This window comes from Furipterus horrens, unplaced genomic scaffold (assembly GCF_987537825.1).
Source record: "Furipterus horrens unplaced genomic scaffold, mFurHor1.1.pri manual_scaffold_2, whole genome shotgun sequence".
Taxonomy (NCBI): Eukaryota; Metazoa; Chordata; class Mammalia; order Chiroptera; family Furipteridae; genus Furipterus; species Furipterus horrens.
Window position 1 is genome coordinate 75,586,251 of NW_028327172.1, and position 20,566 is coordinate 75,606,816.

Consider the following 20,566-nt stretch of genomic DNA (forward strand, 5'->3'; position numbering starts at 1 on the left):
CCTTCCAGCCACAGCTCAGGCAGCCACCACAGTCAGGAATCCTGTTTCGTCCCTTTTTCCTCCGTTATCCTCACTAAACAGGTTATTCCCAGATGGTTTTTCTCTAATGCAGCAGTGCCAAGGCTCGACTCCTGCCAGTGTCCAGCTGTTCACTGAGATGTTCTGTGTACAGTTAGTCCAAACTACAGACGGGTCTTGGGAGCCTGAAAGTGGAGCCTCCCCTCACTCTTCCACCATCTTCCCCATCTTCTTTAAATTTTGAATGTTTGGTAAAATTTACCTGTGAAGCCATCTGGTACAGGACTTTTGTTTGTTGAAACCATTTTGATTATTGCTTTAATTCCATTATAATAATTACAATAGTTTTTTCTTTTCAAATTTTTTCTTTCTTCTTGATTTAGTTTCTAGAAACTTACCTATATTTTTCAGAATGTCCAATTTGTTAGCATATGTTTTTAAAAAAAAATCCTGTATTTTTGTTGTGTCAGTTATTACTTCTTTTTCATTACTAATTTCTTTTTAACTTGGGACCATTTTTTTTTTTTTTTTGATGAGTCTGGTTAAAGGTTTATGCATTTTATTTATCTTTTTAAAGAACCAGCTCTTGGTTTCATTGATATTTTGTATTTTTTTATAGTATTCTATTTAATTTACTTCTATTCTGACCTTATTATTTCCTTTTTCTTACTCACTTTGTTTTTTGTTTTTTTTTTGCCATCTTTTTTCTACTTCCTTTAAGTGTAAAGTTAGATTATTCATTTGAGATTTTTCTTATTTTTTGAAAAGGCCTGTAATGCTCTGAGTTTCCCCCACAGGATGGCTTTCCCTGTGTCCCATAGATTCTGGGTTGTTGTGTTCTCATTTTTACTTTTTTCAGGGTATCTTTGGATTCCTTCCTTTATCTAGTTGTTAACACATTCACTGTTTAGTAGCATGTTATTTAGCCTTCATGTGTTTGTGTGTTTTCAGGACTTTGAGGGAGACTGATTTCAAGTTTTATATCATTGTGCTCAGAGAAGATGCTTGAAATGATTTCAATCTTCTAAAATTTACTGATAATTGTTTTGTGGCACAACATGTGACCTATCCCAGAAAATGTTCCCTGTGCACTTGAGAAAAATGTATATTCTGCAGGGTTGGTGTGAAATATTCTGAAGATATCAATTAAATAATCTGATCTAATGTGTCACTTAATGCGACTATTTCCTTGTTGATTTTCTGCCCAGGATAGTTATCCATTGATGTCAATGGGGTGTAAGAATACCCTATCATGATTGTATTACTGTTGACCTCTTACTTTATGTCTTAAGATTTATTTTATGTATTTAGATGCACATATATTGGTTGTATAAATGTTTACAAGGTTTATATCCTCTTCTTGGATCAATCCCTTTATCACCATGTGATGTCCTCCTTTGTCTCTTATGATAGTCTTTGTTTTAAAGTCTATTTTATCTGATATAAGTATTGATGCCCTAGCTTCTTTATGTTTCCATGTGCATGACATATCTTTTTCTTATAGATAGCATGTCTATGGGTCTTGTTTACTTAACTATTCAGCTACTCTATGCATTTTGATTAGAGCATTTAAGTCAGTTACATTTAATGTGATTATTGACAGGTACATATTTATTGTCATTTAATTCTTTTAGCTATGTTTCTCTGTATTTTTTTTCTTTTTCTCTTCTTTTTAAAGAAGATTGTTTACAATTTCTTGTAATACTGGTTTGGTGGTAAAAAATTCCTCTAGTTTCCTCTTGTCTTGGAGAGTCTTAATTTCTTCTTCAGTTTTAAATGATAACCTTGCTAGGTAAAGTAGCCTTGGTTGTAGATCTTGTTTTTCAACACTTTGCATATTTCTGGCCTGAAATGGCTCTCTTGAGAAATCAGTTGACATTCTTTTGGGAACATCTTGTAGGTAACTACCTTTCTCTTACTTCTTTTAAGATTGTCTCCTTGTCTTTAATCTTTGCCATTTTAATTATGATGTGTCTTGTTGTGACCTCTTTGGGTTCATCTTGTTTGGGACTCTCTGTGTTTTCTGCACGTGTGTGTCTTTTTTGCTCACTAGATTAAAAAAGTATAGTCATTATTCTTCAAATAGGTTCTCAATCCCTTGCTTCCTCTCTTCTCCTTCTAGTACCCAATGGTATGGAACTAATACAACAATTAATAAATAGTAATACAAGAATAAACTCCATGTTTTACATACTTACAACTGTAAATCTATCTTTTTCCCACCCTGTATGAAGCGGATGTTGTTATACTTCATGTTGTCCTTAGGGTCCCTTAAACTATCCTCATTTTTAAAATTTCTTTTTCTTTTTTGCTGCTCTGATTAAATTTTTTCTGCTGCCTTGTCTTCCAAATCACTGATTTGATCCATTGCTTCATTTAAACTACTGTTTATTCTTTCTAGTGTATTTTTCATTTCAGATATTTTATTTTTCATTTCTGACTGATTGATTTTTATAACTTCTATTTCCTTTCCTATGCTTACTAGCTCTTTAAGTTCTGACTAAGTTCATCCATTTTCCCCCTGTATTCCTTGAACAATCTAATAACCATTATTTTGAACTTTATATCTGGTAAATTGCTTGCCTTCATTTCATTTAGTTCCTTTAACTGGAGATTTCTCTTGTTCTTTCATTTAGAACATGTTTTTGTTTTGTCTCCCATTTTGGCTGCCTTTCTGCATTTGTTTCTGTGTATTAAGTAGATTGGCTATGTCTCTCAGGCTTGGTAGAGTTGCCTTATGTAGTACATGAACTGTGGGACACAGTCACACAGTCTCCATGATCACCTGAGCGTGATGCTGTAGGACTGTCTCTTGTGTCTACAGAAACCCTCCTGGTAATTGAGTCTTGATTGCTGTTGGCCCATCCTTACATAAAGTTGACCCTCCAACTGGCTATGAGGATTGACCTTGACCACAGTGTATGAGCTGCTGCCACACAAAGTGGAATTTGCCTCAGCAGGGTCTGGTGCCTGCCAAGATCTCCCTTTGGATGTACTGCTTGTAGAGCTAATTGGATCGTGCCATGATGTTTTTCTAAGCTGCTCACTGGGTGTGTTGATTCTTGGGAAGGACTCTGGTAAAGCTTCATGTCAGATATCTGTAACTGGCACTGGGAAAAAAAGCTACAAAGTGCTCCATAGTTATGGCTGCCTCTGCCGACCTTGATGTGTGTAAGAAAAAGCAAGATGCATACCTAGGATGGCTTATTTCAGCTCTGATCCCAGGAAAGGTTAGCAAAAGGCCCAAGGCACCAACCACAACGTCTGCCTTTCCTTGGCTCTACCTGCTTGCTGCCTGTTAGGCTCAGTCACTGAAAGCGTCTCTGGGGGTACACCATTTTTATGATGTAGGTTCTCAGTGAACCACCAGATAGGGGTTACTGATGTTCATTAGATTGAGACAGGTTCATACTCCATGCCGGTACTGGGTCTGAGGCCACTCAGCAAATGTCCTATGGTACACCAAGAGTACATGCCACCTTCCAGGTGCCTGCAGACTTTTGTCATGGGAGGATTCTCAGGAAGTTGTCAGGGTGAAGCCAGCAGAGTTTATCAGGCCCAAAGAGACCAAGATTTTGCTGTGTGAGTGGAGGATTCTGCACCAATCTAGCATGTGAGGGAAAAATGACCTTGATCTTAAAGCCACACAGTTAAGTCTGTGTCAGATTCTGCTTAGTCTTTCTAGAGAGCTCAAGCTTGTCAGGGCAGGACCACTGGGAGGCAAGAGAGTGGGACTAGTGGATCTACTGTGAAGTGATGCCTCCAGTCAGGCTCAGAGGAAGGTAGGAGGAAACATCTCCACCACAGAGCCACACAATTCAGTTACTGACACCCTCTAAGTCCACCAAGATCTTTACACCCTAGGCCCAGGAAGATTACTCCTTCACAGAGTAAGAACTCTGCAAGGTGTGGAGAGGAGAGCTCAGAGGGTTGGGCTATTGCATTCTCCCAGGCTGATGCTATATGAAGGGGAGTGCCTGACCCAAGAAATATGGTGTCTATGGAGTGGGAGAGGGACTTAGCAAAGGGACCCTTGTGGCTGGCCATTCAGTTCTCTCCCCAGAGCCACAAAACCCAGTTTATCCTCATATGACTCTCATCTATTCTGTCATCCCTCCTCTGGAGCCCAGGGTGAGTGGATGCAAATGATATGTGCTCTGGCCTTCTAAGAAGGCACCTGTTTCTCTTGCAGACTTCCATCTCTTCCTGGCAGACAGATTCCCTACTAATTTTCACAGCCAAGTGTGGGTATATTTTCCTTGTTCTGGTGCTCTGAGTTTAGGAGTCTGATATGGGGTTGAGACTTCTCACTCTTTAGGGAGAACATTTACAGCTAAGATAACCCTCAGAATACTTATCCACTGCAGGTAGGTGTAGGTCAAGTCCTTTTTGCATCTCAGTTTTCATACCAGTCTCAATATGGTTTCTGTAAATCCTTGGTTAGAAGTCTTCTGTTTAACTAGTCTTCAGTTGGTTATTCAGGCTGATTGCTCTACATTTTAGTTGTAATTCCAGTTTGGTCCTGGGAGGAGTGAATGTAACTTCCACCTGCTCTGCTGCCACCTTGGATCCTCCAGAGCAGAGATGCTTACTTGCTCTAGACAGCCATCATAGTTACTTAAGAGGGCTTAAAAGGATGTAGTAAGATACAACAATGTTTTCCAGCAAATACTGGTGCCTGATTCACATTCCTAGACATTCTGATTTTGTTGTTATAAGATACAACCTGGACTTTGGGATTTTTCAAAGCAACCCAGATGACTATAAAGTATCACAACATTTGGAAGCAATGATGTAGAGACCAGTGTAGAGTTTGACAATGGCAGGGTAGTTAATCTCTTTTGTTAATGTTATCATTAAACACCAATCTTAAGGCAAAACACAGGATTAAAAAATGAAAGGCATGGTGAGTGGGTAGTTAGCAACCTGTTGGGCATGCTCCTATTGTGGAGAAGCCTTGGAGGATAGACAGAGAACAGGGAATTGGTGAGTGACTTTCACATAGGGGAAACAGGAACAGGCATGTGGGAACAGAGTGGGAGAGAGAAGGAACCCTGTCCCACACTCTCTGAGCAGAGTCACTGGGACCCCTACCCCAGCCCAGCACCCCAAGCTGTACTGGGAAGGGATGCTGGTAGGTCATCACAGTAGTCAATATCTGAGGGGGTGAAGAGTGAAGGCCAGGGAAGTGCAGAGGCCTGGAGGCTGTGCTGCTGCTGTGGGCACCCTGTCCACTGATATCCAGGAGGGACTCAGTAAAAAGATGTGCTGGCCTCCTGAGTCTGGACCTTTGGCTTAATTATTGAGGAATCATATGTATGATCAGCTTGACATTGGCTGGAGTTGAGCCTTGTGGCCATGGGCAGACACAGGAGGATGCTTCGTAGAAACCTATCAGGTGCAGATTGCTGAAGAGATGCTGGCTTGGTGCCTGCAGACAGCTGCTTTATATGTGGAGAGATTTTACAGCACCTAGAAGATCTTCCCTGAGAGATTTGGGGGCTGAAACTTAGGCTGGGCCCACTGGCAGAACTGAGAGTAAGCCAGGTGGGACCTGGCTCTGGGAGGCATAAAGCAACATTTCCTTTGTTTGTTCATTTGTTTTCGCTGACACAGGAGGAATGGCTGGAGGTGCTGCAAGATTCTTAATGGGAGTGTGTATGTGCACTTGCCCTAGACTCTGGCGGAAGCAGCGTGAGGTGGCTGGTGACTGGTGACACTTGAGTGTTGCAGAAGAAATCATTTGGGCAGATCTCTCCCCTCCCAGTGGCAACAGCCATAAGGGAAGCAGTAGCCCCACCTGAAGAAAGTACTCAGCCCCACCCCATGGTGCTTAAGCCATGTGGATTTCAGAGTGACAGAGCACCAATAATTGCGATTAGGCTGCCTAGATCCAGACTTGGACACAAGCTGAAGTTAACAGAAGTGGATCCAGAAAGAGAAGAAAGTGGAAAATACAGATAATACAAATACAAATTCTACTGTGATCTACAGAAGTTGTCTCCTACATATCCTTTCAGTAGTCATTGTTTGTCCTCCCAGTTTATGCATGAAAATCAACTCTTATTTCCTTTTCTTTTCTTATAATAGTCTCAATCTCTTTATGTCCTTATTACGAATGGCTCATTTTCAGTTGATACAGTGATTGAAGGTGGGGGATATCTTTGTGGGTGTAAGATTCTTGCCTGGGTAGTTGGCTTTGTTTTAGCAGGAACTCAACAACTATTTACAAGTGAGGTAGGCAGAGTGACTCTCAGCTAGCAGGAGGGGAGGACCCACCAAATAACAATACAACAAACATAAACAAAATACCACCAGACAGCCAAAATAAAAGGCATACAGGGCATCCAAAGAGCATCAAGTTCAGGAGATAAAGGAGTCTGCACCACTGAATCCCAGACTCTTATCACAGAAAGTCACAACACAAGAGCAGGAAGTCAAAGAATATCAACCTAAGAAACAGAAACAAACAAGAAGAGCCACATAAAATCAGGTGATGAAGAAACAATATCCCATCGAAAAGAAAGGAGGAATTCCCAGAAAGAGGGACAGATGAAATAAAAGCAAGCAAACTATCAGATATGAAATTCAAAACAATGGTAATAAGGAAGCTCAATGAACTCAACAAACTCAGAGAAAACTACAACAAACTCCAGAGGAAGTACAAATAACTACAGGGAAGCTACAAGGAACTTACTGAGAACTATATCAGCATGAAAAAGGACATAGAAACTAACAATAAGAGCCAGGAAGAAATGAAGAATACAATTTCTGAACTGAAGAACACAGTAGAAGAAGTCAAAAGCAAGCTAAATGAAGCAGAGGATTGGACCGGTGAGCTAGAGAACAATGTAAAAAAAAAACTCAGACAGTGCCACAAAATGAAAAAATACTAAAAAAGAATGAAGAGGATTTAAGAGAGCTGCAGTAAAACATGGAACATAGTAATATTCTTATCATAGGGATACCAGAAGGAGAAGAGAGGCAAGGGATAGAAAACCTGATTGAAAAAGTAATGACAGAAAACTTCCTGAACATGAAGAGAGAAAATATCTTACAAATACAAGAAGTACAGAGGCTTCCAATGAAGATGAACCCAAAGAGGTCCACTCCAGACACATCATAATTAAAATAACAACATTAAAAGACAAAGAGAAAATCCTAAGTGCAGCAAGAGAAAAAAATAGCAAATAATATACAGAAGAGCTCTGGTAAGGCTATCAGCTGATTTCTCAATAGAAACACTACAAGCCAGAAGGGAATGGCAAAAAAATATTTCAAGCAATAAAAATCAAAGGCCTACAACCAATACTATCCTACCCAGTGAGGCTGTCTTTCAAAATTGAAGGTGAAATAAGAACTTTCCAAGACAAAAGAAGGCTAAAAGAACACATCTTCACCAAACCAGCATTGCAAGAGATGCTAAAGGGAATGCTTTAAGAAGAAGAAGAAAATGAGAGGAAGAGAAACACAGGTCCAAAGGGAAAAAAGCACAATAAATAAGTACCTAGCAATAATAACCTTAAATATAAATGGATTAAGTGCTCCAATCAAAAGACATAGGGTAGTGGAATGGATATAAAAACATGACCCACATATATGCTGTGTAGAACAAAAGATCTACACAGACTGAAAGTAAAGGAATGGAAAAAAATATTTCAAGCAAATGGACATAAAATAAAAGATAGGGTAGCAATACTTACATTAGACAAAACAGATTTTACGGCAAAGGTCATAAAAAAACAAAGAAGGACATTTTCATAATATAAGGTTAGTGCAAAAATAATGTCTGATTTTGATATCTTTCATTTTTAAAAAGGAAAAAGCTCATATTTGTGAAAATATTTGTTCATTAACATAACCTCCTTTGCTTTCTAGAACCTCATTACATCTGTCAACTAGCTTATAAATTCCATGTTTATAAAATTCTTTAGGTTTTGAAGCAAAATATAAATCCAACTCATTTTTAACCTCTTCTCTTGATGTCAACCTAAGGCCATCAAAAAGGCCAACAAATAATAATCAGAAGGAACAAGGTCAGGGGAATATGGAGGATGAAACAATATTTCTCAACCAAGCTCTTTCAAGAAATTTTTGGTGAATCGAGTTGTGTGAGGGTGAGCATTATTGTGATGGAAGATGACACCCTTTCTGTTGACTAAGGAGCATCGCTTTTGGTTCAAAGCTGCTTTCAAATGATGAAATTGTTCACAGTAAAGATTAGCAGTAATAGTTTGATTGTTGTCTAATAGTTTGTAATGGACAAATCTTTCCATATTCCACCATATACTCAACATGATCTTCTTTGGATGAAGTCCTCCTCTTGGTTGTTGACTCTTCTTCGTCCTCGACTGATCCATGATTGGCAGCATTTAACATTATGGTAAAAGATCCACTTCTCAGCGCCTGTAACAAGCCTACCTAAAAATGGTGCCTGAAGGTGTCGTGAAAGCAATGATTCACAACAAGCAACATTCTGTTGCAGATTCTGTGGAGATAGTTCGTATGCTATCCATTTTCCAACTACTGAAACTTTTCTGATCCTTTTCATTGGTATAGCATGGTTGTATGGGCTACATTAAATTGTTCTGCAAGGTCTCTAGAGGTAATAGTGCGGTTTTCTGTGAAAACAGCTTCCAACATTTCAGAATCAAGTTTTTTTGGATGACCCTCTTTTGGTTTGTTTTTCAAACTGAAACCCCCACTTTGGAAACAGGAAAACTACCTTCTGCAACTTCTTTCAGTCACTGCAGCATCCCCATAAGTGCTTTGAATAGACTTTGCTGCTGTATTTGAATTGGCACCTTTATGGAACTCATAGAGTAAAACGTTTCTAATGTGGTCTTTAGATGGGATGAACATGGGTGCGAATATTGCAGATGATTATGAACAATACTTTGATAATCTGAAAAAAAGGTATAAAGTAGTCACTGTGACATCAAAAAATTATAAGAAGAGGCACAAATTTAATAAATACTATCTAAAACTTTCTTTTAAAAAGTTGGATATTACTTTTGCACCAACCTGTACTTAAGGGAACAATCCATCAAGAAGATACAAGCCTTGTTAATATATATGCACCCAACTTAAGAACGCCCAAATATATAAGGAAAATCTTGGAACACTACAAAAAGGATACCAACAGCAACACACTCATAGTAGGGGACTTTAACACTCCATTGTCAACAATGCACAGATCTTTGAAGAAAAGAAACACCAAGGATATTGAGGCATTGAGCAACACTCTAGAGCAAATGGACTTAATTGATATATTATATGTAGAATCTTTCACCCCTAAGAAGCAAAATATACATTCTTCCCAAGTGCATATGGAACATTTTCAAAGATACACCACATGGTAGGACGCAAAGCAAGCCTCAACAAATTCCAGAAAATTGAAATTATATCAAGCATCCTCTCAGATCACAATGGCTTGAAACTGGAAAGCAATCTGGAGGAAAAACTCAAAAACATTCAAATTCATGGAGAATGAATAGCATGCTATTAAAAATAAATGGGTTAACAATGACATCAAGGAAGAAATAAAAAAAAAATCTGAAACAAATAATCATATGAGACACAGAGAAGTCAGTCCTGAGAGGAAAATTCATAGCAATACAGGCCTACCTAAAAAAGGGAAGAATCTCAAAAAACCTAACCCTACAGCTACCAGAACTAGAGAAACAACAACAAACAAAGCCTAGAGTGAGTAGAAGAAAGGAAATCATCAAGATCAGAGCAGAATTAAATGACGTAGAAACTAAACAAAAAATTCAAAACATCAATAAAACCGGGAGCTGGTTCTTTGAAAACAAACAGAAAATCAACAAGCCTTTAACCAGGCTTATCAAGAAAAAAAGAGAGAGGACCCAAATAAACAAAATCAGAAATGAAAGAGGAGAAATGACAACTGATATTACAGAAATACAAAGGATTGCAAGAAATTACTACAAACAACTATATGACAAGAAATTTGACAACCTGGATGAAATGCACAAATTTCTGGAAATATATAATCATCCAAAACTGAGTCCAGAAGAAGCAGAAAGCCTGAAAAGATCTATAACAACTAGTGAAATTGAAGAAATAATCAAAAAATCCCGGCACACAAAAGCTGTGGATGAGATGGCTTCACAGGCAAATTATACAAAACATTTAGGGAAGAACTAACTCCTATCCTTCTCAAACTATTATAAAAAACCTAAGAAGAGGAAATACTCTCAAACTCTTTTTATGAGTCCAGTATTACCCTAATTCAAAAATCAACAACAACAAAAGAAAACTACAGGTCAATATGGCTGATGAACATATATGCTAAATCCTCAACAAAGTATTGGCACACCATATCCAGCAACACATTAAAAAGATTATACACCATGATCAGGTGGAATTCATGGGGTGCAAGGATGGTTTAATATTTGCAAATCAGTAAACATAGTACACCACATAAACAAAATGAAAGACAAAAATCACATGATCATATCAATTGATACTGAAAAATTATTTGATAAAGTACAACACCAATTTATGGTGAAAACACTCAGCAAAGCGGGACTAGAGGGAGCATCCCTCAACATAATAAAGGCCTTATACAAGAAACCTGTAGATAACATCATACTCAATGGGCAAAAAATGAAAACATTCCTGCTAAGATCAGAAACAAGACAAGGATGCCCACTCTCTCTACTCCTATTCAAAATAGTTTTGGAAGTTCTAACCATAACAATCAGACAAGAAAAAGAAATAAAAGTCATCCAAATTAGAAAAGAGGAAGTAAAACTGTCATTATTTGCAGATGACATGATAGTGTACATAAAAAAAACCCCTGTAGACTCCATAGTAAAACTACTCGACCTAATAAGGAAATGTGGCAAAAAAGCAAGGTACAAAATCAATATTCAGAAATTGAAGGCATTTCTGTAAAACAACAATAAAATATCAGGTATAGAAATTAGAAAAAAAATTCCATTTACTATAACAACAATAAAAATAAAGTACCTAGGAATAAACTTAACCAGGGAGGTAAAAGACCTGTACTCAGAAAACTACATAATACTGAAGGAACAAATTAAGGAAGATCCAAATAAATGAGAGCATATACCATGTTCATGAATGGAAAGAATCAACATCATTAAAATGTCCATACTACCCAAAGTAATTTATAGATTCAATACAATCCATATTAAAATACCAATGGCATATTTCACAGACCTAGAAAAAATACTTCAAAAATTTATATGGAACCAAAAAAGACCACAAATTTCTGCAGCAATCTTGAGGAAGAATAACACAATAGGAGGAATCACAACACCTGATATTAAACTATACTACAAGGCCACTTAATCAAAACAGTCTAGTACAGGCTTAATAACAGACATATAGACCAATGGAACAGAATAGAGAGCCCAGAAATAAACCCAGGTCTATATGGTCAACTAATAATTGACAAAGGGGAAAAGAACATAAAATGGAGTGAAAATAGCCTCTTCAACAAATGGTGCTGGGAGAACTGGAGAGGGGCATGCAAAAAAGTGAAACTAGAACACCAACCTACACCATACACTAGAATAAACTCAAGATAGATATGACTTAAATGTAAGCTGTGACACCATAAAAGTCCTAGAGGCAAATGGGCAGGAAAATCTCAGATATCCTATGTAGCAATATTTTCACAGATATATCTACTAGAGCAAAGGAAATAAAGGAAAAAAAATAAACAAATGGGACTACATCAAGCTAAAGAGTTTCTGCCCAGCAAAAGAAAACATCAGCAATATGAAAAGGAAACCAACCATATGGGAAAACATATTTGTCAATGATACCTCTGACAAGAGACTAAGCTCCAAAATATATAGAGAACTTATATGATTAAACACCAAGAAGGCAGACAGCTCAATTAAAAAATGGGCAAAGGACCTGAATAGACACTTCTCCAAGGAAGATATACAGAGAGCCCATAGGCATATGAAAGAATGCTCAACATCACTAGCCATCAGATAGATGCAAATTAAAATCACAATTAGATACCACCTCACACCAGTCAGAATGGCCATCATCAACAAATCAACAAACAACAAGTGCTGACAAGGTTGCGGAGAAAAGGGGACCCTAGTACACTGTTGGTGGGAATGCAGACTGGTGCTGCCACTGTGGAAAACAGTATGGAATTCCCTCAAAAAAACTAAAAATGAAACTGCCTTTTGATCCAGCAATTCCATTGCTAGGATTATACCCAAAGAATCCTGAAACACCAATTCAGAAGAACCTATGCACCCCTATGTTCATAGCAGCACTATTTGCAATAACCAAGTGCTGGAAACAGCCTAAGTGCCCATCTGTAGATGAGTGGATTAAAAAATGGTGGTACATTTACACAATGGAATACTATGCAGCAGAAAGAAAGAACTTCTACCATTTGTAACAACATGGATGGAACTTGAGGGTATTATGCCTAGTGAAATAAGGCAGGCAATGAAAGAAAAATACTATATGATATCACCTAATACAGGAAACTAATAAACAACACAAACAAATGACTGAAATAGAACCTGAGGCAACTAAAAAAGGAGCAGACTGACAGTGGCCAGGGGAGAGGGGTGAGAGAAGATGGGTAAGAAGGGGAAGGGTCTAGTCAAGTGACTAGTGTGAATAACCCATGAACATGGACAACTGGGTGGGGACTGACTGTGGGAGAAGCAGAGCCATGGGAGAAAAAGTGGGACAATTGTAATAGAAAAACAATAAATAATTTAAAAAATAAAATAAAATAAAATAAATAAAAGGCAGAAACAAAAATAAGTGAAACAACAAATTAATTGGTATATATCCAAAATGTTTTTTGTGGTTAAAACAATTAAAAAATTTCTTTTATAAAAGATAAGTTAAAAGAAAAGTAGAACCATATAAAACAAACAAATGAAACAATATAAACCTGAAACTTTACTTCCAGGTGAGTTTTACTGGATTACATTCTTATTTGTGTCAGAGGCAATCCTCTTTGGTGCTTCCATTTAAGTGACTACTACACAAGAGCTTTCAGGAATATGGCTGTTTCTACTTATGCTTTATATTTCCATGAGTCTTTCAAGATTTCTATAGCAATTACTCATCTGTGGTTTCACAAGGAAGAAAATTGGTATTCAAGGAAGACAGGCAATGCTCAGCAGTTTTTAAAAATCTTTCCATAATATTTCTAAGCTGTCTACCTGAAGGCAGAGATAAGGATTTCTTAAGCTCTCAAGATTTATTTAAGCCCTATGATTCTGTTGTTAAACCTATATGGTAGTAAAAACTAATGCTTATAATTAATACAAGGCTAATAACATATTAGGCCAATATGAAGTTAGAGTGCACCTCCCTTTGTTTCCAGTTTTCCATTTGTTGTCTGTTTCTTGCTTTAGGCATAGGACATGTGGTTGCTAATTTTAGTTTGTCATTAGTTGAATTTCCTGAGGTCATATAACTTTGGTGACTGGAAGGATATGTATTTGTGAGTGAGTATGTTAGGAAAACAGAGAGGTTATTTTTACAATAATTGTTAGTCTCTATCCAGTTGTCCTGAGAAGATGATTTATAAATATTTTTATAAATTGATCAATTTTAACATTTCATATGTTATATTTGAAAACTCTGTACATGAAATAAAATAGTAAAAAAATTGACTCTGAAGAAAGAGTGGAAATAGCACTATATTTTGCCTTTTTTTCCTCTCTCCATGAGTCTCTATGATAGCTGAAGAGGTACAGTTACTACATTTATATTTTTTAGATATATTAATACTGTAATAACACATAGGATTTGGCAAAAGTAGGTGAACAGTTGTGAATATGCAAAGTACAGAGTTTAGCCTTGTATTATTATTAATTATTGTATTATTTTCCATACAAACAACTGTAAACCTACTTTTGCTGTACCCTGTATACAATTCAAATACAATTCTATTATCATAATTACCATGACTGACTTTTTTTTACTTTAAAGATATATGTTTCCATAACGTATTAGCCTGAATAAATGTATAAACACTTATTTTGTCATGAAGAGTACTTGGCCTACACACTATGATTTCTTCAATTTGGTTACAGTAAGTTGATACAAGCAGAAAATAAGAATTTTTAGAGCATAAATGTAATCAATTTGAGGCTATCTATTCCAGTTTAGAAAAGCCAGTTCAATTATTTCTAGTCTTTTAGATGCTTCTTAACAAGAGAGAATTTGGTTGCTTAGAAATATAACAATAAATATGTATTATTATATTACTTGAAAATATGTTTTTCATGTCTAATTTCATACACAAATATATAGAGTCATATATACAACTCAGTAAGTTTAATTTTTTTAACAAAGTCTAAAGATATTTTACTCTTGTGTGCTATGTACATATGTAGAAAAAAACTTCCCCCTTTCGATCCATTGCTAAGATTTTCAACAGTTCTATCAATTAGTGTCAATGAAAGAGGGGATATTCTTCTAGTAGAAGTTTAACTGTAATTTAGTTTATAAAATTTAGACTTACCAGTAAGTCTTAATTTTTGCTGTTTTCATCAAGCTGAAACTATTATAAATCATTGATTGACTACCTAGTCAACAAAGATTGTTTTTTGTAATTTACAAGATTAAAAATTAATAAATGAATAAACATATAATTAATTAGCAGAACAGCATTGTTTTTCCTTAATAAAAATTGTGATAACTATACAGCCTGTTCTTTAATTTGCAAAATTTGATATGTATTTAAATTAAAATACTTTATCTTTCAAACAAGAAAAATCTAACCAATGATCTTTAAGAAACCCTAACACTCATGAAAGAACATTTTTGTCATTATTCTAATGCTTATTTACTAGTGGACCCAGCAAGAAGATTAGTAATTTTGGTTAGAACCTAGTCGAAGAGGGCATACCATACCTTACCTCTTTGCTTTCATACTATCTCCTGGCTCAAAGCACCTGGAGCATCCATTTCTGGGGGCTGTCAGTCAGTATACACACACAATGTACTTAATCTTCATTTTATGCCATGCAAGAATGGTCACTGCCATGGTTGCTGATGCCTAAGTGGTAAGTTACATAATTAAGATATCTTTTAATTCTAAACGGTTCTTTTTGTTTTCCAAGTTATTCTAGTATCATCTTGTATCAATGGATTAACTCCTTTAGCCACGTGTATATAGGAAACAACAACTAAGGATAGGCATTTTACTAAACACATGAAGCAGGGAGATGTTAAAAGTGAAACACCAATATTGGAACCAGCACCTGAACCTTTTATATAATTAGGATCTTTTAGAGGAATTGAGATAGTTTTGAGATGGTGAGGAAAGAAAATTAAAGGTCAAAGAGAGAACCAGGACCAAAACATATTTTGTAGGAAAGCTAGTTTTATCCAAGTATAGCATAGGCTGGAAGTCACTTTGGCCCTGAACTTTTTTAGAACAGTGGTTGAACTTTGGGAATAGTGGCTAAACATGTAAGTGTGAACCAAAATTTGGAAACTGAGAGACCAAACATATGGTGTGTTGTACTGACATCTAGGTAACCAAATGATTTCTGTATCAATGCACAAGCATCCCCAAAAAAGTGTGAGGTCAGTTTTCAACAGAGACATCAAATAGCAGTTACTAAAACAACTGACTCATTGAGACCTCCAATCAACCCTCATACAATACAATTTGTTCCCAATTTCCTTTTCTTTCATTTTTACCTGCAGAGTACAGATTCCACAGTCCATCATTATTTACCTCAAACTCTCCCCTTTCTACCTTCATTGTAATCACAGGGAATGGTTATAAGTATATAATATCACAATGTTGCTTATAGTGTCATCTCGAGTTCTTTATTGCACACTCAGTAGGGCATGCAGCACTTCAAGACACTCATCATTTCTTTAGTGAGTTAAGTTCCTCCACTTTGGAGAGAACAATTTTATACCTACTTTTCTTTTGTCAAACTACCAGCACTGTCTTCCATTTCACTTCTGTGTGACAACTACACCTCACACTATATTGATAAAAAGGAAACCAGTAGAAGGCAAACATTGCCGTCTCCTGTCGCCATGGCCTTCACATCTAGGATGAATAAAGCAGTTGTGTCCCAGTCAAGTCCTCTTCTTCAGATTTTGACCTTATCACCTGTTGTTATCTCCTGGATTCACCTTCTACAGGCATTTCTTTCCTTCTGCATTTCAAAAACTCCACACCTACCTAATATTTTATGATAATGTATAGACATTGTCAAACATCATCCATCTTTTAAAATTGTCTTATAACCTCATTTTGCCATTCTACCACTGCCCAATTTCTCCATCTCCTTTTAAAACACAATTTATACTCTGTACTCACTGTCTCTCTTTCTATAAATCCCCACCTCATCGTTTCATGGAAACTTTTTTTCAAAGTTGCCAGTATCCACAAGGGTTGCTTTATTTGCTGTTCGCATCTCTGTTTTCATCATTATTAAACCTCTAATAGAATTTGAAACAACTGAGTACTTGCTCCTTCTCAAGATAATCTCATCTCTTGGCTATTGTGGTAACATGCTATTCCATAGTTTCCTGTCTGCCTTTACCACTTCAGTTTACTGTCTCTGTGTAATAAAAATTAACCTTACCCAGAGAGGGGTCAGGCCTTTGTCCTACACTACTGGAAAGTGGTATCTAGGCCCTTGGAGTGTCCTGTCTGATAGAAGTGTTTTGTTTATCAGGGGCTTTAGCCACTGGACAGTCAAGAATGTGATTTAGATTGGGAGCTTTGGGGCCTTTAGTATCCATTCTATCTTTAAAAGAGCTAGCATCTAAAGGTCACATATTGATTCCAGGAAATAACAGCTTTTAGTGAGTTCTGTGAATCATTCTAGAAAATTATCAAACCTGAGTGTCGTTTGGGGAACACCCTAGGCTCACAATTGGTGCTAGAAGTGAGGAAGGTCTATGGACTGTTTCCTCCAATTCTGGGGCTGCTTTTCTTCTCCCTTTTGCATATTGTAGTGCTCCAGAGCTTGGCTTTTGTTTCCTTTTCTGTAGCTATATATTCTCTCTCCACAATTTCATAGAGTCCTAGAGTGTTAAATACCAACCCAAATCTGTATCTCTAGCCCCAAAATTTTCTTAGAATTTCATGATAAATGATAAGTCTCATGTAAAATATTTGTGACTTCTTAAAAGTCACATGCCCCACAGAAAGCTCTTTATTACCTCACCTCTCTCTTTAATAAACATAATAAGTTAACAGCATTTATAATTCCTAAGTAAATCTTAAGAATTATTCTGATTTATTCCTTTCCAGAAAATCTGGAGCCGGAGTCCCTAAGGCGGTTTGACGTTGTAGTGAACACCGGCAACTCCTGCGGCGCACCTGAAGCCAAGCTGTATTGACTCCGTCTTTCCCTTGGATCCTTCAGCTGCGAAGAGAGGGGGGGTCTGCTGCATGGGCAACAGCAGACCCTCCATGTCACCCTGCCCAGGCTTTGTAGCTTCAGCTTCACTGGAGAGGACACTCCAGCGTCATCGCAAGATGTCGATTCAACACGGGAGGAGACAGATACCGTGTCACTCCCGAGTCGGACTGCACAGCCATTCTCGGCGGTGCAGATAGACTCTTAAGAAGCTACACCATCGTCTCTCAAGACGGACGGCTGCCATTCATTCATTCCTTTCCTTCCCACACTATATAGAGCCAATTAGAAAGTTATATTTTGATCAGTGCTGACATTCAGTTCAGTTCATATGCATGTATGTTCATCCTGATTGTTAAAATGTTGTACTACCTCTGGATTGATTGATAAAGACCCATTGTTCTGAGCAAGAATGTTATGGAGCAAAAGGGGGTTCTTTCACATGGCGCCTTGGTGTAAAACCCAACAACTAGTGTTGAGGAAAACAGGTCTTTATTTACAATATTCCAACCTGGGGAGGGCAGTGAGCACTTCAGCTCAGATCCCTGTTCTCCCACAGGCCCCAGCACTTCCCTTGCTCCCCAAAAAGCTAGAAGCCAAAAACATGCCCAGAAGTTCCCCATCCCTTATCTGTCAGCTGCCTCCTTCAGGATCTGGGGTATGATGTCATCAGCCTCTGTATAACAGTCCAGAAAAACATGTGCCATCTTGCACTGGATCACGCATGGTTCTCCCTTTGCCCTTTCAAAGCTGCATGGAGATCCCAGCTAAAACGTCTGCTGCCTATTTTTAAACCCCTGACTGCATCCTCTGATGCAGTGGGTGTGGTAACCAATTCTGACCATTCACAGAACTTTGCACAGACTGTGTGTGCTCTTCCACACCATTCCATGGTTCAAAACCCCTCCCATCTTCTTGGGGCCTTGGAAGAACCAAAGGCATTGTGTAACAAAGACACTAGGCACTAGCCACAGGCATGTGAAGGCATCTTAAAAGCTTTCCCTTTCCCCATCCCCCAACTAGCAGGCTCTGGGGATTTTTGGACACTCCCACTCTGCAACAAGAAGGCCCCTTTAATTCCTCTTTCATCTGACCCAGTCTCCCTGGACCTTTATCCATTTACCTCTCTAAATTCCACAATCCAGAACAATCTGAAGGATCTGACCTGTTCTACCTCTATGTGCAGCTTCAATTCCAATTGGTTGGTGGTTGTGTCAGCTATATTTCAAAGTGTTTTTTTCAGCCCCTCTCAGGGGTCATTATGCTGCTCTGGCCCCTGTCAGTGTAGTTGATCTTTTACTAACTCATTGCTTTCCTGAGAAGGCCCTCTTTTTCAATATATCTTTGGCCAAAGGTTTACTGTCCCATGAGGAAAGTATTAGGTTCCATTTTCTCTACACACTCAACATTTGTTATTGTGCCTTTTTATTGTAGACATCCTAATTTGTGTGAAATACTGCCTCATTATGGTTTTGATATACATGTTTCTAATGACTAATAGTATTGACTATTTTTTTTCATGTTCTTATTAACCATTGAAGCTATTTGTCTTTATTATTGAGTTGTAAGTGTTCTGTATATATTCTGAGTACTAGACACTTATTTTGTAAATCATTTACAAATATTTTCTCCTATTCTGTGGGTTGTCTTTCAGCTTTCTTGATAATGTCCTCTGAAACAAGCAAGTTTTTTAAAAATTTTGATGAATTCAATTAATCTATTTTGCTTTTTATTGGCAAATTCAAGTTCATAAAAAGTTATCCCAGTGTTTTCTTCCAAGAGTTATACAGTTTTAGCACTTACATTAAAATTGTTGAGTCGTTTTGAGTTACTATTTCTGAAAGATGTGAGGTAGGAGTCCAAATTAATTCTATTGTATCTTGATATCTAGTCTCAGCATCATTAATTGAAAAGGCAATTCTTTCCTCATTCAACCACTTTGGAACACTTCTTGAAAATCTACTGACCATAGATATATTTGTTTACTTTTGAATTCCCAATTCTTGTTTGCTGGTATATGTGTCCTTCCATATGACAATACTGCAGTCTTGGTTTTTGTAGGTTTGAATTAAGTTTTGAAATCAGTAAGTGTGAACCCTATAACTTTGTTCCTTTTTAAAAAACTTTAATATGCTAGATCCTTTGTACTCATTCCCATGTGAATTTTAGGTTTAGTTTATAAGTTCTGTAAAAAAGGGGCACAGGGGAAGTTTTTATAAGAATCGTGTTTAAACTATAAATAAATTTGGAAATTACTGCTATTTTAAAAACATTTAGACTTGTAATTCATGTACACATGATGTCTTTCTGCTTCTTCAGGATTTTAAAAAAGTCTCTACAATAATTGTAATTTCCAATATATGACTTTTATTCATTTTATTAAATATTTTCTGCAGTGTTTTAGTTTTTGATATGTTTATATATTGAGTTGTTTTCTTAATGTTGTCTTTAGGTTGTTCATTGCTAGAGTATAGAAAAATAACTGATTTGGGGTATTAATCATCTTTTTTACAACCATACTGAACTGATTTACTAGCTCATCAGTTGTGGCATGTGTGTGTGTATGTGTGTGAATTCCTTAGGGTTTTTAAAGTCAAGATGAGGTCATTTGCAAATAGATACAGTTTTATTTCTTCTTTTTGATATGAAGGCTTTTAATTTTATTTTCTTGTCTAATTGCCCTAGCAAAAACCTCCAATGTAATGTTGACTAGAAATGATGAGAGCAAACATCCTTGTCTTTTTCCTGATCTCAGAGAAAGACATCTTTTTATTTTTTTGCCTGTTAATGATCATGTAGATTTTATATTTTATTAATAATGTGTATTATATTGATTGATTTTCATATATGAACTAATCTTATGTTACTAAGTCTCACTTGGTAACAGTATATAATCTTTTTTTATAAGTAGGTAGATTTGTTTTATTAGTACTCAAAAATTTTATATCTATTTAGTTTTATTTTCATGAGGTTTCATTGCCTTGTTTTAGGATAATACTGGACTCAAAGAATGAGTTGTGAAATGATACATTTTCCTCTGTTTTTGGAAGAGTTGGTGAAAATTATGCTTTGTTCTTTAAACATATCGTTGAATTCAACATTGAAGCCATCTAGTATGGGGTTTTCTTTGTGAACCGTTGCAGTCTTTTATGACAAAC